At 44.5% G+C, this 19,749-nt stretch overlaps 1 protein-coding gene across 1 annotated transcript in view; it reads right to left on the reverse strand.

Moving 5' to 3' along the window:
* peli1b (pellino E3 ubiquitin protein ligase 1b) overlaps positions 1-18,022 on the reverse strand; it is a 30,509-nt gene extending 12,487 nt beyond the window's left edge. Inside the window, exon 1 of the mRNA XM_061087434.1 lies at positions 17,980-18,022. The gene's annotated coding sequence lies outside the window, so the exon portion shown is untranslated. The remainder of the gene's footprint in view (positions 1-17,979) is intronic.
* Positions 18,023-19,749: the final 1,727 nt, after the last annotated feature.

The raw sequence follows: 19,749 nt of genomic DNA on the forward strand, positions 1-19,749 counted from the left end.
CTCCGTGTGACTGTTAACTATAAACAGCCTCATCACACACAGCACGGGGGGGGTGGAGAGGAGAGGAGGGTGGAGGAGAAACAGCAGGAGAGACATCACACCCCCCCCCCTACCACCCCTTAATCACATTTAAGTAAAGACAAGTGCTTGATTTAGATCATCCAGCAAATTCAGAAACGGTTGTGAATCCAGACGCTGGAGAGGGAGGTTCTTATTCTAGTTGGTGGCGATAAAAGCAAAATGGACGAGCGAGACGTCCACAGGAAGGAGGGAGAAGAGGAGACACGGGGGGGGTGTTCTAAGCCCGGAGTCCCACCTGCTCCCCTGAGAGAAGGGGTTAATCCCATGCAGTCATAGAGAACACACACACACACACACACACACTCACACGTGTGCATGGTGAGCAGTGTCCAGGGAGCTGTTCGTCGGGGGAATTGATTTTTTGTACCGATGCATCCAGACAGAAGAGAACAGCTCTGAGTGCAGTGGCTCCTGTTATTGAACATGTGCACAGAATCCTGAATCATCGTTCTGCCTCGACTCAGCTGCTTTCGAGCTTCCATTCCACCAGCACACGCCTCGTTTCCTCACACACCAGCGTAGTTCTCTCTTCTCTCAGAGATGAACCGAGGGCCGGACATTTGCCGTAAATCTTCTAAAGAGGCTGAATGTGAGAAAAGCAAATGTCAGACTCTGTTGCTGTGGACGGGAACTCCTCCTGTCAGAGTAAAACGTCCGAGTGAGAATGAAGCGAGCGAGTGGACGAGTTGATGACGTAACACACGGTGGATGCAAAACTGAAAGAATAACAAAAGAAATACAAATATCTCAGGATGGAAAAGAGAAGGAGGAGACGCTGAAGTTGTCGAATCGAGAAGACGATGAGATTCTTCTGGTGTTAAGAGACGACACTGGTGCTTTAAACAAAGATATGTGATTTATGCATCCAATCTATCTGTTGTGCAAGATTTTTATTATTTAATTTGGATGCCCTTTAAATTACAAACACATCCATGACAATGTGAAAACATTTCTTAGCAAGAACCAGTTTGAGTGACTTCCTTTAAATTAACCTTTGATTTATTTGCTCAATTCACGTTGAGGAACCAGTAAAAACAAGCACTCTGTATTTTAAATAAATATCACTTGTATGGGTATGTGTATAGTGTGTGTGTGTGTGTGTGTGTGTGTGTGTCTCCACTTCTGCAAGTCTGCGTGACACAGAAGTCGAGTGGCAGCGGGCCAGCTGCTGCTTAGCTACCGACACACACAGTCCTACAACAATAGATCCGGCTCAGAGAGGCGGACTCGGCCGGCCGGGGGTCACAGCGAGAACACAAACCTCACACTTACAAAAGCCCTCGTCAAACCCTGACTGCAAGGAGGAGGCGCGGCCGACACCTGCCACTCCCCCCCCGGCTGCCAAGAGAGCAACACAAACACATGACAAACAAATGTGCAGAGAGTGGAGGAACACAGCGAGACGGAAGCAGCTGCACTTCTTCTCCTCGACGTCTCACCAGCCGAGTGGCAGAGCTACATGTCAATCTGTCCCGTTTGCCTTTAAGTAACACTGTGGTTTATGTTTATGTTTCCATTCAGAGTTTCTTTACCTAACGCATTGTGTATTGTGTTTACTTGAGGTCTACAAAGTTGTGTGATTTCATGGGAATTAAAATATTAGCAAAGCCTGTTTAATATCATACAGTGGCTCCTGTGTGTATCAGTAGAACCATGTTGGAGCATCTGAGTCGATGCTTTTACAGTTTTTAATACGTTTTTTTTGTGTACATAAAAGCTTAAAGGCTTAAAGATGCACAAGTTAAAACCATTATGAGCAGAATTTGTCTCGTTTAACTTTGGGACCAACCTGAATCCAAGTAAAACGGAATAAACCCGAAATCAAAACCCGAAGTCAGAGCTGCATGTCAATCTGTCCCGTTTGTCTCGTGTCAGAGAGCGACACCGAGCCGTGACCGAGAAACTGAGCCCACATCAATCCGGCCTGTCGCTCTGCCGGGGGTGTGAGTCCTGCACGGTGTGTGTCGCCTTTGAAGGGTAGAGTTATGGTAACTGAAAGGATGACATACTTTCATGATCACACGGCACGGCTCTGTGGGAACAAACAACTCGAGTAAAGGCGGCATGTCTCAGCTCGTAGGTCAGGAACCAGAAGTGGGTCAGAAGATCCTCTAACAGGGTCAAGGTGAAAGGTGCGATTCTGAAACACAAGCAGAAGCATCGCCCGAGGCCTGAAGGCTTCAGGGATCATGTGACCACACTGTCTACACCGGACACCTACAATAGACAAGTAGGATTCATGAATCTGTTTTGTTAACTTTCATCTACAGGACGGTTATAATTTGGGTTTATCAACTTTACAGTTTTGTGAGAAGACCTTCAGGGTGAGGAAGCTCATCAAGAAAAAGGTGTTCCATAGAAAGCTATTCCTAGCTATAATAAACATTTGGGTCAATGAAAGGATAAGATAACTCTTTTTGAGTTTGAAACAAATATGTAGGAACTTCAGAATATGGTTGTGAGCTTTTATCCTAAATTGAGTTGTCACTAATTAATATGATTTGCCGGAAACACAGAATTTGAGAAAACTGTGTGATACAGAAACAAGTTGCTATAAAAACTTCATCAATTGAGCCAAACTGTGTCAGAGCAGAGAGACAGACAGACACACACCAGGTCAGAGACACGCACACAAAAGAGAAGAGAAGCCGGGACCTCCTGCATGGTGGAACATCTTCATTACTGGAAAGTGGTAATGGTATCCTCCTGCTGAACTGGGTCATCAGATCAATAAATAATAACAGAAGCTGACATGTTTCTGGCTTTCTGGACCCGTGGAGTGATTTCAGATGGAGCACCTGCTCTTAAAAAACAATGAACCGGACTGTATTTTTATTAAATATCATAATTCTAAAGTAGTTGACTAGATGTGGGTTAAAATTCCATTTAATAATCTGTTCCTTCCTCTTCCTCTGTTCCATCTAGTGCCAGGATTCTAACAAGAGAAAACCAAACCGTCCTGTTTGGGTTTTCTCATATTTCACATGTGAGCAAATTGATGATCTGTCTCCAGAACGTGTTTAGAAACAAGAGAGTCATGTGTTCACGTGTCCTGTGTTTTGTTATGACACTCGGATACTGATATTCAGCTGCTGGGCTCAGAGTAGCTGTCGAGTCGATGTGGGCCGACAGTGGATCACAGTGGTTTTGTCCGTGCAGGTTTGTGTGTGAAAGAATGAGGAGTCAGAGCGACGGGGGGGGGGGGGGGGGGGGATGAGCTTATCTTATTACTGGAGGCTGCTGTGATCTTAAGGAGAGCCCTTTATCAAGAAGGTCATCAGATACCTCCTCGGCTCTCACCGCTTCCTCCAACACGCCGAGGCTCTCACGGGTTTCGCACCTTTCATGTTCCCAGAGCAGCGAGTGAGCTGGAGGCCTCGAGGTCGCCGGGCGGTTCGGCGCCGGGCGGAGAACCACACGCGTTCTTCAAAAGATCACAGCTACAAGATTTCCAAAAAACAGAAAGTGGATCGCTGCCGTTCGGTCTTCAGATGTTTGATGTTTGCTTCCTTCCTGACGGTTTGTTCCTCTGATCACAGACAGATAAGACGTGTGTTGGGCTTCTCTCCTCCTCGGTATTGTCTGGGTTCTGTCTGTTCTGTGGATTCGTTTAATTTATCTAATCTGCAAAAAAATATTGTAAGGTCTCAACCTTACTCTGTAAAGTGCCTTGAATAATGTGTGCTGTTAAAATTGAATTGATTTTTCATTTAATTTTTTTAGCAGCACCAATAAATCCTCCGGTGTAATTTAAGGACGGGGAACCTGGACCTGTGGAATGTCAGTCATGTTTCTTGTTAATTAAAATTAGGTGTGATTAGGTTTTAGATTCATTTGACCTCTTCTTGATGTGTTGCTTGAATGAGAATGTGTTGGTTACACACTTCATAGGAGTCACTGGTTGTGTAGATGTTAGGAGGTTAAATGTGAAGCTTTCAAAACCTGTCTTGGTCAGAATCCATCTGCAGGAGAATCTCCAGCTCACTTAACCTGTGTCCTGATTGGAAGCAGTGGAGGTCATTCAGCTCAGTGGAGGAGAAACAACACATCCATGTGTTTTTATCTCATGGCCTCGAGGAAAAGAGGCAAATCAATAAAATCCAGTTAAAGAAGGCGTCCGAGGGGGAATAACTGCCGTCGAGAACTACACAACCTGAAGTATCGACAACACAGCAGCGTTTCTCTGATATAACAATATTCATCCACTGAGGTGCAAAGATCTATCATCAAGTTTAACTACAGCGACAATATGTGGAGCAACGAGCAGCACACTCCTCTAATCACGTCTCTGTAGAACCATTCACAACAGAAGAGGACATCCTAGAGAAATGTGTCTCTGTCTTGTGATGAATACAACATGACGTTATCTTCAAGTATAGAGTTGATGAGAGTGAAATTAGAAACAGATTTTCTTGACACATTCATTAAACGAACGCTGAGTTCCTTAAATTGTTTGGTCTATAAAATATCAGAAATAAAACTACCAGGAGTAAAAGATCAACTCTTCTCTTGTCTCTTATTCAAGATTAATGAACGTTGCGAGTAAAAAACGTTTCAGATCTACAACATGTTCACGTGGATTCATCAAACACAGGAGCCACCGAGAAGGCTTCAGCCAGTCGGCCGACTCACAGACTAGACACCACATGCTCCTCCGAAGCAAAATGATAAAATTATAGCCTTTCCCCAGATTAGGAAAAGAGGAGGTGTCATCTTTCAATGAGTGCACGACTCAGTAGAGCAGAGCTGACATGAGGTTTGTTCAATATAGACTTGTGGGAAGAGCGACTACGTCCAAATGTAAATGTCCCGCTCGCAGCCACAAGATTAACATGGTCATTAATCATTCGCAGCATCGTTTGAAAGTTATATGTCGAATAAGAGGATGAATAATGTGAGAAACTTAACGAAGCTTCATTATTCTGGACAGCACACATCTGCTTGTGGGTTGAAATGAAGGAAGTAGCCTGAGATGAAAAGCTTCCTCCAGTTCCTCGGAATCTCTTTTATTGTTTTTCTCGATGATGACTAACCTCACGCATTATGCGGCTCATCAAGCCGGAGGTTTGATGGTTGTAGAAAAACAGGAAGTGGCAGGACTTGACCCTGAACCTCATCCTTTTAAGTGATTGTTTAAAATACAATTTCATCTTAAGAACGCTCAGTAATGTGCTGACCCTACAAATTATGGCTAAGATTTCCATCTGAGCGTAGGAGGTTGTGTGTGGATTTTAAATCCAGCGCGAGTGTTGTGTGTGTTAAGCCTCCGGTTGTTTGCATATGTGAGCGTGTGTGTGTGGGCGCGAGCTCCTCTTCAGACGCCCTGTGTCTGGGCCCCAGTGTGTAGGGTTGCACGGTCGGGTCAGCGCAGAGGGATTGGTTTGCGCAGCTGAAGATTAGACGCTCGATGACTCGGAAACTGATCTGATGGACCGAGAGGGGGGGGGGGTGCTGGCAAACCCGAAGCCAGATTCTCTCGTCTCTGATCAGGAGTGTCCGATCATTGAGCATGAAAAGATGGAATCAGCAGGACAAGAGGAGAACTCCAGCCGGAGAGGAAAACACTGTTTCTAACTTAGGTGTTAAAGCATCATTTTAAAAAAGAGGTCCAACTTTTTAGTGTTAATGTCATCAACAAAAACTGTGACAAAAACTGCCTGAAGTATGTAGAATGATAACAGACCCACCTGCAGTTGGTTTCACCTGCACCTGATCCAACATGAGCTTGAAGTGGGCCTACGTTAAAACTCACAGATCTAAAGAGGTGGGTTTGACAGCAGCACAATATTGAACACACACAATACAGAATATGGGGTAAGTGTTTGAAACCAAAAGCAGGTCACAGCGTTGGTGTTTGTGTGAATCACAGGTTTCTACAGGAGACAACGTTCTGTGGTGAGCGAGAAGCTGAAACCTCAGATAAGGGTAAATTGTGAATTTCGTGCAAAGACATTTTCCTACTCTGCAAAAAACCAAAGCCTGGTGTGACCTCTATGCTGGTAAATCTGCGTTCGCCTTTTGGTGAGAGTGAGAGGAGTCAGGACATGAAAAAGCAAACCAAGGGAACTTTGCATTCTGTTTGATGTGGAACCAGTCGATGTGTCGGAAAACCACCGACGAGATTTGGTTGAGCTGCTGAACAACCTCCCTCTGCTTTAATCGTAGCAGGTGTGAGTAAGTCCTGAGGATTGTCTCATTGACAGAGGACATCCACTGCAGATTACATCTCTGTTTGGGACAAGCTCCTGCTGGGGTTCAGGCTTTAGATCTGTCTGTAAAGATGGAGAACGTGTCTCCACCTCCTCCCTTTGGATACAAATTAAACTTAAATATCAAGATTCAGGTGCTACCATCTTGTATACGAGCAGCATCACCATCAATACCATCTGACAACAGATGCCTTGCCAAAGAGAAGCCGTTGCAGCCACTGCATTAGAGAGATTAAATTAAATTCCATTTATATGGCGACAAATCCTAATAAACATCATCTCAAGTCACTCCCTTATTAACTAGAAGGAACCTCCAGCTGAACCAAACTCAATGTTGGTGACCATCTGCCTCCACTGGTTGAGAATGTGCATGAAAAGAGAGGTGGGTGAGAGAGAGAGAGAGAGAGAGAGAGAGAGAGAGAGAGAGAGAGAGAGAGACCAGGAACAGTTGTGTAACCCTCATTAGTGAGATAAATGGTGTTTAATAATTTAGAGGCACTTAAAGGATTACATAAAAGGAAAAAGGTTCCACGCCCTTGGTGTAGATAGTTACCCGGATGTCTGAATCCAAACAGTTAAACAGTAAACGAGAAGGACCTGCTGTCTCCGTGCAGGACCACGTGGAACCGGAGTCACCGGCGAGAAGAGCAGCGAGAAACAACCCACTTCAAAAAGAGACGATTCACCACCACAGAACAAAGATGTTCCAGAGAACAGATGCTCACCTGAACTGGTGCTAATCTCAAAGCTGCTGATTCCTGAAAAAAGGCCTCAACCCCTCGTTCGATGCACGTGAAGGTTTCGATGTGTTTCACTGGACGTGTGCCGCTGCCTCTAGCTCATGTTCTTTCCATCTCTCACTCTGGTTGGCCACCGCTCTTCCCGACTCCAACGGGGAAACCATCACACTCATTTCCATTCACGCAACAGATCTCACAGTACCTCCAATCTTCTGTCTCAACATGAAACCACAATGAGAACTGGCACAAACCGTTTCCATGCAGTCGGGGCTCTATAACCACCCGAGGACCTGATGACAGGGAAAACCACTGTGCTGCTGATGCAACATTACAGAGGATTAATGGAGTGTGAGTTACGTCTCTGGAAGCTCGGCTGAGCGCACGTCCTCAGATAAAACTGCTTTATCAATATCAACCAGAGTGTGAGTTCCTAACGTGTTCCCGAGCAGATTAGACAATAAAAACAGGACTATAGGGTTTCAGGTGTGTGTCTGTGTGTGTGTGTGTCTGTGTGTGTTTCTTCTCAAGCTGGAAACGCACCGGATGCCACAGGAACATTTCAGACATGCCTGTAGCCCGTCTGCTCCAGAGAGATTTACACAGAGTCAGCGTGTCGATGCACACAGGAAGTCCCAATTCCCTGCCCACTCACACAGAGACGCACACTCGTCATGTTCAGTGGTCCCTGGGGGTCATCTCCAGTGTTTGTGTGTCTGTGTGTGTCTGTGTGTCTGTGTGTGGTCCTCTATGTACACCAAGATGGATGGAGAAATGTCAGTGAATGGAATCACAGCAGTGGGCACATCCAGGTTGGGAAACACTGGAGACAAAAGGTCGGAGGTTCAGTTCACCTCTTGATCCAAATCACCTTCTGTGAAACGACTCCTCAAAACACACCTGAACCACACAGAGCTCACGTTCAACTTCTTCAGACAAAGCAGCTCAGATACATATTTATATCACACACATGAGAGAGTTATTACCTGAGTCTACAGCTTGAGGTTCAGCTCGTCCAGCATCAAACAGAGCGAACACACAGCGCCTCGGCCCCCCCCCCCCTGGATCTGATTTGGTTTTGTTTATCAGAGCTGTAATTCACTCTGGATGATGGAGTCTGCAAAACGCCCTCAATGCAGAGTCGTGGATTAAGAGACGACTTACTGTGTAATGAATATCCTGTTTACCCCGGATGGAGCACACATGCTCTGTATCAAGGCGAATAAAAAATTAATTAGCTTCAGACCATCTGTCATTTTTTTATCTGTCGTTAAGTTGAATTTCCTCCCTGTTTGTTATGAAGAACATATTCCGAGACGTCCTTGCTCGATGGTGTCTGGACTCTGTGGAGTAACAGAGACGCTAAGCTGAGCTACGTTTAAGAGGATCTTCCATCGCTGTGTGACTATGACGGAACAAATAAGTTAGGGCAGATTATAAAAATCCACTTGGGCTGGATGCCAAGGAGGCGTTGCCACAACAACACTCACATTCATCAGCTATAAACAGCAAGGCATGAAATATGTGGAGCAGGTCAGGAAAAGGCCTCGGACATTAGGAACAAGGTGAGGAATGTGAACCCAAGCTGTGCAGTGGACAGCAGGTGTGAACATGGTGAGGACGGCATCACAGGTCGTCACTAAACAAACCCACGTGGAAACAATCTGTAAGGAACCGTAGAAGTTTCCTTAACAGCTGAAACACATCCAACACACGTCACATCCTGCTGACCAGTTCAGAACGTGAACATCATCCAGAGGTGGAACCATTTTAAAACTACACAGGCCCGATATTCACCTGGAATTCTATCAAGTTGCACCAACTCTAAATTTGCAAAAACAAACAAACGGAAAGGAGTGAAAACACAATCTCCTTGGCAGAGGTAAAAATGTATTTTTAAGATAGATAGATAGATGGATGGATGGATGGATGGATGGATGGATGGATGGATGGATGGATGGATGGATGGATGGATGGATGGATGGATGGATGGATGGATGGATGGATGGATGGATGGATAGATGGATAGATGGATAGATGGATAGATGGATAGATGGATAGATGGATAGATGGATAGATGGATAGATGGATAGATAGATAGATAGATAGATAGATAGATAGATAGATAGATAGATAGATAGATAGATAGATAGATAGATAGATAGATAGATGGATGGATGGATGGATGGATGGATGGATGGATGGATGGATGGATGGATGGATGGATGGATGGATGGATGGATGGATAGATGGATAGATGGATAGATGGATAGATGGATAGATGGATGGATAGAGAGATAGAGAGATAGAGAGATGGATAGATGGATAGATGGCTAGATGGATAGATGGATAGATGGATAGATGGATAGATGGATAGATGGATAGATGGATAGATGGATAGATGGATAGATGGATAGATGGATAGATAGATAGATAGATAGATTACTTTATTCATCCCCGAAGGGAAATTAAGTCGTCATAGCAGCCGGTATATTTGAATACAATAAAATACAATACAATAGAATAAAATAAAAAATATTGAGGTAGAAAGAATAAAAACAGAAACACAAGATAAATAGGTAGATAAGGTGCAGTGGCAAGATGATGGTAATAGTACTGATGATATGATGGTCATGTTATTGTTAGACAGTATAAAAATAGTACAGTATATATAGTATATAATATAACATAATATATATTTATACATGATAGTAATTATACCAATATAATAGCAGTATATAGTAATAATGGCAGCAACAGTATAGATAATAATAATAGTAATATACTAATAATTATTATAACATGTACACATGTATAAATATGTGTATATAGACTTATATATACAAAGAATATACAGAGAGTATGATATAATATATGATATATAGTAGAGGTATAAATATAAGTATTTGACTGTACAATAGATAATATAATATACTATGAGTGTAAGAATATGTAGACAGAGCGTGCAAAAGACAATATTATTGTATAAAATGATATATAATATCAATATGGTTTATATGAACACATATCACATATGATGTGAAGTAAGTGTATATGGAGCGGAGTGTTGTACAGGTACAATTTTAATTGAATTTCACAAAAGTAGCTCCCAGTGCATGAGAGCAGCTCCGCCCTCAGCTCCCGAAACAAGGAGACTCGAGTCTCGGAACCTTTGGCGCCAAATTCCTGCTGAGAATGAAATTAACTCATCGCTATAAACCAGCGGTTGCTCCGGAGGCTCCGAGGCGCCGGCAGCGCCACAGAGTCCAGGAGTGTTCCCACGGAACCAGGGTCCACAGTGTGAAGCCGAGGATCAGTGGACACGTGAGAACGTGTGTTACAGCCCTTGAAATATGGAGCCAAAAATATGTATATACAAATAATGCGTGGGCTTCTTACTCCTATTTTAAATGTCATTCCATGCTTATATATAACTGGAAAAGCCTGTAAGTGACTGAGACAGTCTGTTCCAATGTTTTGTGCTTTGCAACTAGCGGCTGCTTGTCCCAGTTTCCAGGGCAGGCCCCCTGTCTGAGCGTGCTACTGGTTTCCCTGTGAGCTGCACTGGGAGGAGCCTAACTCGGTGACAGACGGTAGAAGGAGGAAACAGGAGGGGCCGCGTTTGAATTACAGTCTCATCAATGATTCAGTGGGAAGGACACAGACTGGCGTGTGCACACAGACAACAAACAGCTCGGCTGGTGGACGACGTGCAACGAGACACAAACCCAGCAGAGTCGACTCAAATGCACACGATCACATGTGCAGACACACAAGCACACAAGCACACAAGGGTCAGATCCTGATCCATGTCCATGAGCAAACAGTCAGTAGCTTTACAGAGACTATAGAGCCAGACACACATGGTTTTACATTCATATGGACACTAACAGCCCAACACACACATGCACAGCCCAACACACACATGCACAGCCCAACACACACATGCACAGACCAACACACACATGAACAGACCAACACACACATGCACAGCCCAACACACACATGCACAGCCCAACACACACATGCACAGAGCTACTGGTGCCAAGCATCATGTCCTGCTTGTGCTACACACACAATGTGACCTTCCTATAATCCTGCACCAGCACGATTGTGTGAGAGCTCAAAACGACAGGCATTCATTTGTGTTCAGCCTTGTATAGAGAAAATAGTACTTTTTTAAAAAATTTTGTTTTTAATTCGAATGTGTGTGTCACCATAGCAAAGCTGCACAATGCAAGTGTGTAATATGGAAGTTTGGGATACCAACATGAATACTTCACTGGAGACAACCCGGCTCTGTTTCCTGTCACTGCTGCTTTTTGTCAGTTAATGTCTCTTTGATAAATGAATGAACATGTTGCTGAGTTAAAAATGCATTTGCTCTATTCCCCTCTAGGCTCCTCATCCTATTAAAGACAGATACAATCAATTCATTTAGTTCAAAAGTGGTTTAAAATAAATATGTCCCCACTTAACCCCAAATAAAAGTCCTGATAACAGATGAAAGTTTTCGGCCCTGTGCGCTCGAGGCTGATTTTGTGTTTCTGGTCACCGCCTGTTCCTGTTTGGGCCGTGGCCGTGTTGAGTGAAGAGGGAACAGCTCGGTCCATGTGGGTCTGACTGGGCTGCACCTGGTCCCAGTTGGTAACCATTAGCCTGCTAGCGCTCAGGCTTCGGCCGGGTTAGTTTGGGTTTTGGCAGAACGTCCACCTCACACTTCTGTCTCCAAGACTTTGTAAAATAAAACAGACCCGACCTTTGTGGAAAGAAGAGGACGAGCAGTTCATCGCTGGTCTAAACAAGAGCTTCACATGTTATGTAATCAACTCCATTTAAGAACTGAGTGTTTGAGAAAAGTCAGCAACTTTCTGCTGTTTCTACATCGAGCTCAAGGACTTTGATTATTTAATGGGTTTTCAGCAATTACTGCATTTCTGTGCATTCACAGAAACAGCAATGACCCCCTGGGGGGGAGCCACGGGTCAGACAGTTATAGTTTCCACTTTGTGTGTGTTTGAGGGGGTAGTTGTGTGTCTGTGTGTGTGTGTGTGTGTGTGAGGATGTACACTCAAGCCCATTTGAGACAGGAAGGTTGAAAAGTGAAGCAGGAAATGGCAATCATGCACGATCAGAGGGGAGTTGATAATTACAGGTCTGTGTCTCCATATAGAAATATGTCTGCTCTTGAGAATGTGTGTGTGTGTGTGTGTGTGTGTGTGTGTGTGTGTGTGTGTGTGTGTGTGTGTGTGTGTGTGTGTGTGTGTGTGTGTGTGTGTGTAAAGTGCCAGATTATATCTCCAGCTTCAGCTGCCGTATGAACAAACAACAAAGAAAAGGAAACCACAGAAAACGATATCTTGAGAATCGTACAGACACACAGATGCATAAATCTTTCTTTCACACGTTATGAGCGTAACCTCAGCCGAGCTTCGAGGTTCTGGAAGTGAAGGATTGTGATGATACAAAGAGAAATTAAGATATGGACCAAAACATAAACTCACGTGTGTACGTAACCAGAAACCAGACTCACACAGCAGCCACTTGTTCTTCAGTCTGGCAGATTAGAGAAATCTTTACTGGGACCGATCCGATCTGAAGTTAAGACAATTTAATACTTTATAAAGGACTTTTAACTGTCAAATTGAATCAAAGGCATTTAAAGACTGTTTTAAGGAACTGGAGCAAGTGTGAAACTGTGCAAATCCTTTTTTAACATCAGAAATTCATAATTTTATCCATTATGCAGCACCATCAGGAAGGTGTTTGCTTCATCCTGCTGCCTGACATCCAGATCCTTGCATCCACAGCCATAAAAACTATCTTAAGCAACAGGAGGAACAAGAAGTCCTGCAGCAGATGGTCCGACGCGTCCTGATCTCAGCAGCGTGGAGCCAGGGTGGGATTAGAAGAAGAGGCAGGAGAAACCGAGACGGACTTAATCCACAGCAGAGTTCTGTGAAGGTGCTTGAATTCAACGACCTGCTGAGCACCTTGAACACAAGAGCTGAGGAGAGATGCTGCTGCTCACAGAGATCAGCATCCCTGTTCCTCCTCTTCTCGTGTCTACACATCCATGAAATGAACATGACACAACTAACACAGTTTTTCCCAGAACTCCACCGACACTTATAAATAAGGAAGCTATTCATGGATTCAGCCGGTTTACCGTTACAGTAATAAAGTCACCAAACAGGACTGTGGACTCCACAACTGCTTTTTTGGACTTGGGTATTGGCAGCAGGACAGAAACCTCAGTGTTACTACTGAAGCAGAGGAAGGAATACGACAGGTACAAACTGTACAAACCGTTTTAATAGTCTTCTCCACAAGAGCAAGATTAAAGGGAACTTTCACACAAACCCTGGCTTGGTCCAGACCTTCAGATTTGTCAGTTTCTTAAAAACTTAAATAATATGTGTGGAAGGAGCCTCAGACCACATTTGCCGTGTGAAAACACTTTCACACTTTCGGACCAGTTCCAAGAAGTTAAGACACAATTAAAGAATTAAAGCAGCAGCGTTTCTTGCTTGTAGTCCTTGCTGCTGATAATATAATTCTGGAAGAAGGAGGACGTTCACTCAGCTCATTCAAACTGGTCAATTTTTTTTAGGGCTCATTTGGGGCTGCGGATATCCATTGTTTCAGACAGTTCATAGATTGGTTCAATCAGAAAGAGTGTGATTTTTCTCTGTATCTTTGCTTGCATTCATTCAGTATAAGATAACAGAAGTTATTTGTCACCTCTGCTTAAAGAATCTTCTTATATCCATCTGGTCAATGAATTGGATGATATACCGGTACAATAGCGTTATGAGGGACACTATGACATTTAGTTTTCACTAGCATTAACTGATTATAAACAACAACATTCTATAGGCACTGATATTTTTGTTTTAAAATACTAGAGATAGATATTAATGCAAAAATAGAGAGCTGTCGTCAGGTGCTGGTGATGCTGGTGATGATACCGTCATGATATCACAGTGACGACTAAGTGAACAGAGAGAACCGGTTCTTTCATTTTCTCGTAAACAGAAATGCTACTAACCACCAGATTCCAGATACAGCATCAGACGCACAAACCAAGGACAGGTAGAGACCGTCCACGTAGGTGATGAAGACGTCCTAACGCAGGTGGAGTGAAGAGGAAGATGAACACAGAAAGAGAAAGGACTGAGAGATCTGTCCTGAGCTCCTGTGCAGGCGTCCTCTCTCCGGCCGTGTGTCTTGTATTGTTCCTCTTGCACGATAAAATCCTTACGCTCGTGTTATAGCTATTACTGTGAAGAGTCCAGATTTAAATAATTTATGTACTTTACAATAAACTGGTCCACAACCTGCGCTTCAATAATTCATGTGTGGACGTGTGGTGACCTACAGGAAGCGTGTTGTCTGAACAGTGAATTCCTCTTTGGAGAGAAATTGACTGATAATGATTTAGACGAGAGGAGGAGTGTGAAGAGATCTGGACGAAGCACGAGCCGCCTGCAGCAACACTATGGAAAACACTGGTGGTTTAACCCCCCCCACACGCACACACACACACACACACACACACACTTCTTCCATACCTCGCAGAAACAAGGCCATAAAAAAGCGTGCCCACTGTCTGACCCACTTTCCATCACACACGTAATCTCCCCCACAAACTTCAGCCTGTTTACCAGCCCGGCAGAGAGTAAGCCGGTGGTGGGGGGGGGGGGACGATTAGACCCGAGGATCCCTGCTGAGCTCGCCGCCCCCCCCCCCCGATCGGACTGCACAGCGCAGGCACGTGAAGATAAACACTTCTCAAAACACCAACACACATCATTAGGGGTTTGAAAAGTGTGCAACACGCATGAAACCTGTGATTCTGATTCGTCGGCTTGAATCTCAAACACGCTGGCAAGACTGTTTCATCTGTTTCCACTGAGCAAACACGCCGTGAAACACACTTTCCACGACTCATTGCCTCGATCTGAAGACACAATTATTGGTTTAATTCACACACAATCAAAAGGTTGCACCCATTAAACCTTCAACATCTTCCACAACTCAGCCTGCATTCATCGACTCGGCTGCTGGATGCACACGTCACAGTGCACTGCTGATTTAAAAAGTTCTATTCGACCATGGTAGCGATGTATAGCACAAAGAAATCTGACTTGTAGACTTTTACATTTCATTTAGCTGACGCTTTTATCCAAAGCGACTGACAATAAGTGCATCAACCCCGAGGGAACAAACCAAGAACAACAAGAATCAAGAAAGTACAAGTTCTTCAAAAATAAAGCAAGACTACAAAAGGCTATCAGTAATTACATTAAAGGGACTCTTACCTTTGTTGCATTTTTACACTTTTTTTGGATAAGGTTAAATTGGTATTAATAAGGTAATGACACTCTAAAATGCAAGACAGACCCACCAGGAGTAAAAACAAACAATTATTTCACTCTCATAATATTTAGTGAAAACTTCAACCAATAAAATTCTTCGGACCGAAGGACCTTATTGGCCGACAGACCTGTCTGTTTGCTGCATGGACATGCAGGTTTTCCGTCTGCTTCTTGTGGCGCATTCGGGCCCGTGTCATCAAGGCATGGGAATGTAAATGTATATAACTTACCGAATCCATTGCTTTGGTAAACAAAAACTCACGTGCGTGCGCGGAGGCAGTAGGTTGTAAGTCTGCTTGTAAATAAAGTTTCTTCAAAAAAACACCGCGGATGGGAACGAGGGGGTGGGGCATTGGAGGAAGGCGGGATGATTTGAATGTGCTGTAATTCTCAAATGCAACAAAGGTAAGAGTCCCTTTAAGTGCTACTAAATTGTTAGTTTAAATTTTTTTTAGTAATTTTAAGAACCAGTGAAGGGAGCGGAGGAGCGTGAGAGAATTTATGTTGGTTAAAAACCAAACTTCATAGACTTGTAGGAAGCACGACAGTATTTTTTGTATTTTGAATGATTTGCACGATAGCACTGGAGGTCATTCTGACCTTTAAAGGACCAAATAACTGATATAAAACATGTAGAATCGATGCAATGTGTGTGTTTCTTTGTTCCAGGACAGTAGCATCCACTGCAGGCTCCCCACAGACCGGGCTACTCAGGATCCCGGCGGCGTGAGCCTCCATTAAGACATCAGAGCTCTCGCTCCTGTCTGACGCCGCCGGCTCCGGTTCCCTCCCAGTAACTGAGGACACACACACACACACTCGGGGCCTGCAGGCTACACAACCAGTGCACATGTGAAACCATAAGTGGGTTCAGTTTGTGCAAAACACGCTTTGTTCCCGGCACTTTACACTGAAATATAATAAAAGGTTATTAATGTTTCCTTACAACAGGGCAGCTTCACCTCTGAGATGGTTCCTGTCCGATCTACACAGGAAACTGATGAGGCTGCATCTTTACCCACGTGGCTGAGTCAGGTGGATGATTAATATTAATAATTAAATGTCTATAAAGATGGGTTAGGGTTCGGATTCTGTATTTCATGATAAGTGTCCACCACAGCTCCACTTAGGCTCCACCCTGTCCGTCCTGCTGATAACTCCAGTGAGCAACTCCCAGTTCCAATTCAAACCAGTGCTGCTGGGCTGGGACAGATTTGCCTTCTCCGCTCCCACTGAACCAACGTTCAAAACAAGAAACAACTTAAAGGTCCCGATCACTCGTCACAGGGACGAGCAGGACAATGGAACCCAGGCCCGGGGGGGGGGGGGGGGCGTTCTGGTGCAGCCGGAGAGGTTCATGCACGTCTGGGTTTCCAGCAGCAGGCCGGAGGAAGTCAGTGAGACGCCAATCAGCTGCAGAACTTATCACACAACAGGGTTTAACCACCAGGGCAAACCAGTGTGTGTGTGTCTGTGTGTGTGTGTGTGTGTGTGTGTGTGTGTGTGTGTGTGTGTGTGTGTGTGTGTGTGTGTATGTGTATGTGTGTGTGTGTGTGGGGGGGGGGTCATTAACTGGTGACTTACTAATGGAGAGAGTCCACGGGTTTGGTTTATTCCTTATCAGGCAATGTTCCCTTTCTCACTTAACCACACACAACCCAACCTCCGCTTTGACAGTTCAACACGCACACACACACACGCACACACACGCACACAACCACAACCACACACACACACACACACACACACACAAACACACACTACAGGATATAGTCACTTCTGCCAGGAGCTTTATCTTTTCAGATTTGACACCCAGATAAAATAAAGACCAAGTCAAAACAGGTGCACTTGTGTGTGTCTGTTTGTGTGAGAGAGAAAGTGTGTGTGAGTGTATGTGAGTGTGTGTATGTGTGTGTGCATGTATAAATGTGTGTGTGTGTGTCTAAATGTGTCTGTATGTGTGTGTACATACGTGTAAATGTCTGTGTGACTGTCTGTGTAAATGTGTGTATATGTATAAATGTGTGTGTGTGCATATGTGTTTATAAAGGTGTGTGTGTGTGAGAGAGAATGTGTCTGGAGTGTATGTGAGTGTGTAAATGTGTGTGTGTGTGTGTGTAAATGTGTGTGTACATACGTGTAAATGTGTGTGTGAGTGTATGTGTGTGTGTGTGTGTGTGTATGTGTATGTGTCTGTGTGAGTAAAAGTGTGTATATGTATAAATGTGTGTGTGTGTGTGTGTGTGTGCATGTGTTTATAAACGTGTGTGTGTGTGTAAATACGTGTACATTTGTGTGTAAATATGTGTAAATGTGTCTGTGTGTGAGTTTATGTGAGTGTAACTGGGTGTGTGTGTCTGTTTGAGTGTGTGTGTAAATGTGTGTATATTATGCATAAATGTGTGTGTGCATAAATGTCTGAATGTGTCTGTATGTGTGAGTACAATGTGTAAATGTGTGTCTCTGTGTGTCTTTGTGTGTGTCCCTGCTCCTGACTGGTCTCCTCACTAAAGGACAAAGCAGGTGTGTGTCCTCCTGACATGTGGGGGGGACAGAGGACAATAGACTCACTGGGATCCGGAGGACGTGTCCCCTGGTCCTCGGCTCTGCGGCTCCTCGGCTCCTCCTGTCCGGGTCCGGGCTCCTCTCCTCCGGGTCCGGGCTCCGTCCACAACCCGCTGATGCTAGCGGGCTAAGCTAACGCTGCACCGGCTCCAGGACCCACTCGGACCAGCCTCTCCTTCCCTGAAGCCCGGTCCACCAGCTCCTCACAGACCCGGGGATCGAACCCTGGCTCCACGGAGGGTTCCACCGGGTTCCACCGGGTTCCACGGTGCTCAGCGTCCTCCTCTTCCCGGAGCGAGGGCTCGACGACCGGCCGCCGCGGCAGCAGCAGCGACTCTCCCCGGCTCCGAGCTTCCACAGGCGGGCTCTCCGTGCCTCGGTGCTCCGGCCTTTGTTGTGAGCATCTCCGGGTAAACACACACAGCTGACCCGTCCCATGCACTGGAGCTGGAGGAGGAGACTCACACACTCAACACACACACACACACACACACCCAACACACACACACACACACACACCGAGGAGGATTCTGGGGGTTGTGGTCTGAGTGTGCTGCTGGTGAAACTCACATTTTTTGCAAGATTCAAATGTTTATTATCAAATGCACAACAATAACATTAAGCAGTCGCTGGTGATGAAATGCTTGAGTCACAGGCTCTCCTCTAGCAATGCTCAAGTAATAACAACCAAAAAAACACAAATATATATATATATTTTAATATATATATTACATACATTACATTACATTTAATTTAGCTGACGCTTATATCCAAAGTGACTTACAATAAGTGCATCAACCCCGAGGGAACAAACCAAGAACAACAAGGATCAAGAAAGTAAAATTTCTTCAAAAATAAAGCAAGACTACAAAATGTTATATGTAAGTGCCATTTAAGTTCTACTAAATAGTTAGTTTCAAAATTTTTTAGTATTTATTATTCAAATATATATACAGGTGAAGAAAAAAACAATAGTGCAATTATGTGCAATAGTGCATTGACCCAGTTGATGCTGCCATGTCAAAAAGAAAGAATAGTAATAATGAGAATTCCTTCAGAATACGTAAATTTTCACCACTTTCTAACTTTCTGCAAATTTTGGTAAGAAGTCGAGCATGGTAAAGCCCTCAAAAAGCCAATTCCTTTGCCTGAATAATAATAATAATAATAATAAATAATCCTTACAATTTCAATAGGGTCTCACCTGACACCTTTGATGTCAGTGTGTTGTGTCTTTGCCGGGGACACGTATTCAGCTGTGTCTCTATTTGAGGGACACATCCTTCAGAGACTCATGGTGTCCCAGACGAGAAGGTCCTAATTCAAAATTTGTTTTTAAATGTAAGCTCTCAAGCTGATGTTGGACGTGTGATGCAGTAAGAAGACCAGCCCGTCTCCTGTGGGTCCACGAGGTCAGATGATGAAGGAACTTTCCCTTTCAGGTGTCAGACAGACTCAAGTCAAAGTCTGAGGAGTCATTCCTCATTTGAAAGGTTCTTTAAATCCTCAGCACTCGAGTGAATTCTTGTCGTCCACCTCAGGGTGAAATCGATGATCACACGTGTGGATGAACGGACCTCGAGCGGCGCTGAGACCTTCACGTTCTCCTCTGCTCCTCCTCGGCCTCCACGTTGACCTCTGGTGTGAGATCCCAGCTCCACTCACCATGAGCCTGGGTCGACCCACCCGGGACCACCCAGGGCTCGAAGACTCATTTCTGTTCACGTTGCTTTCACCTCCATCTTCATCGATCTCCATCTTTATCTCCACGATGCT

Source organism: Limanda limanda, chromosome 15 (assembly GCF_963576545.1).
Source record: "Limanda limanda chromosome 15, fLimLim1.1, whole genome shotgun sequence".
Taxonomy (NCBI): domain Eukaryota; kingdom Metazoa; phylum Chordata; class Actinopteri; order Pleuronectiformes; family Pleuronectidae; genus Limanda; species Limanda limanda.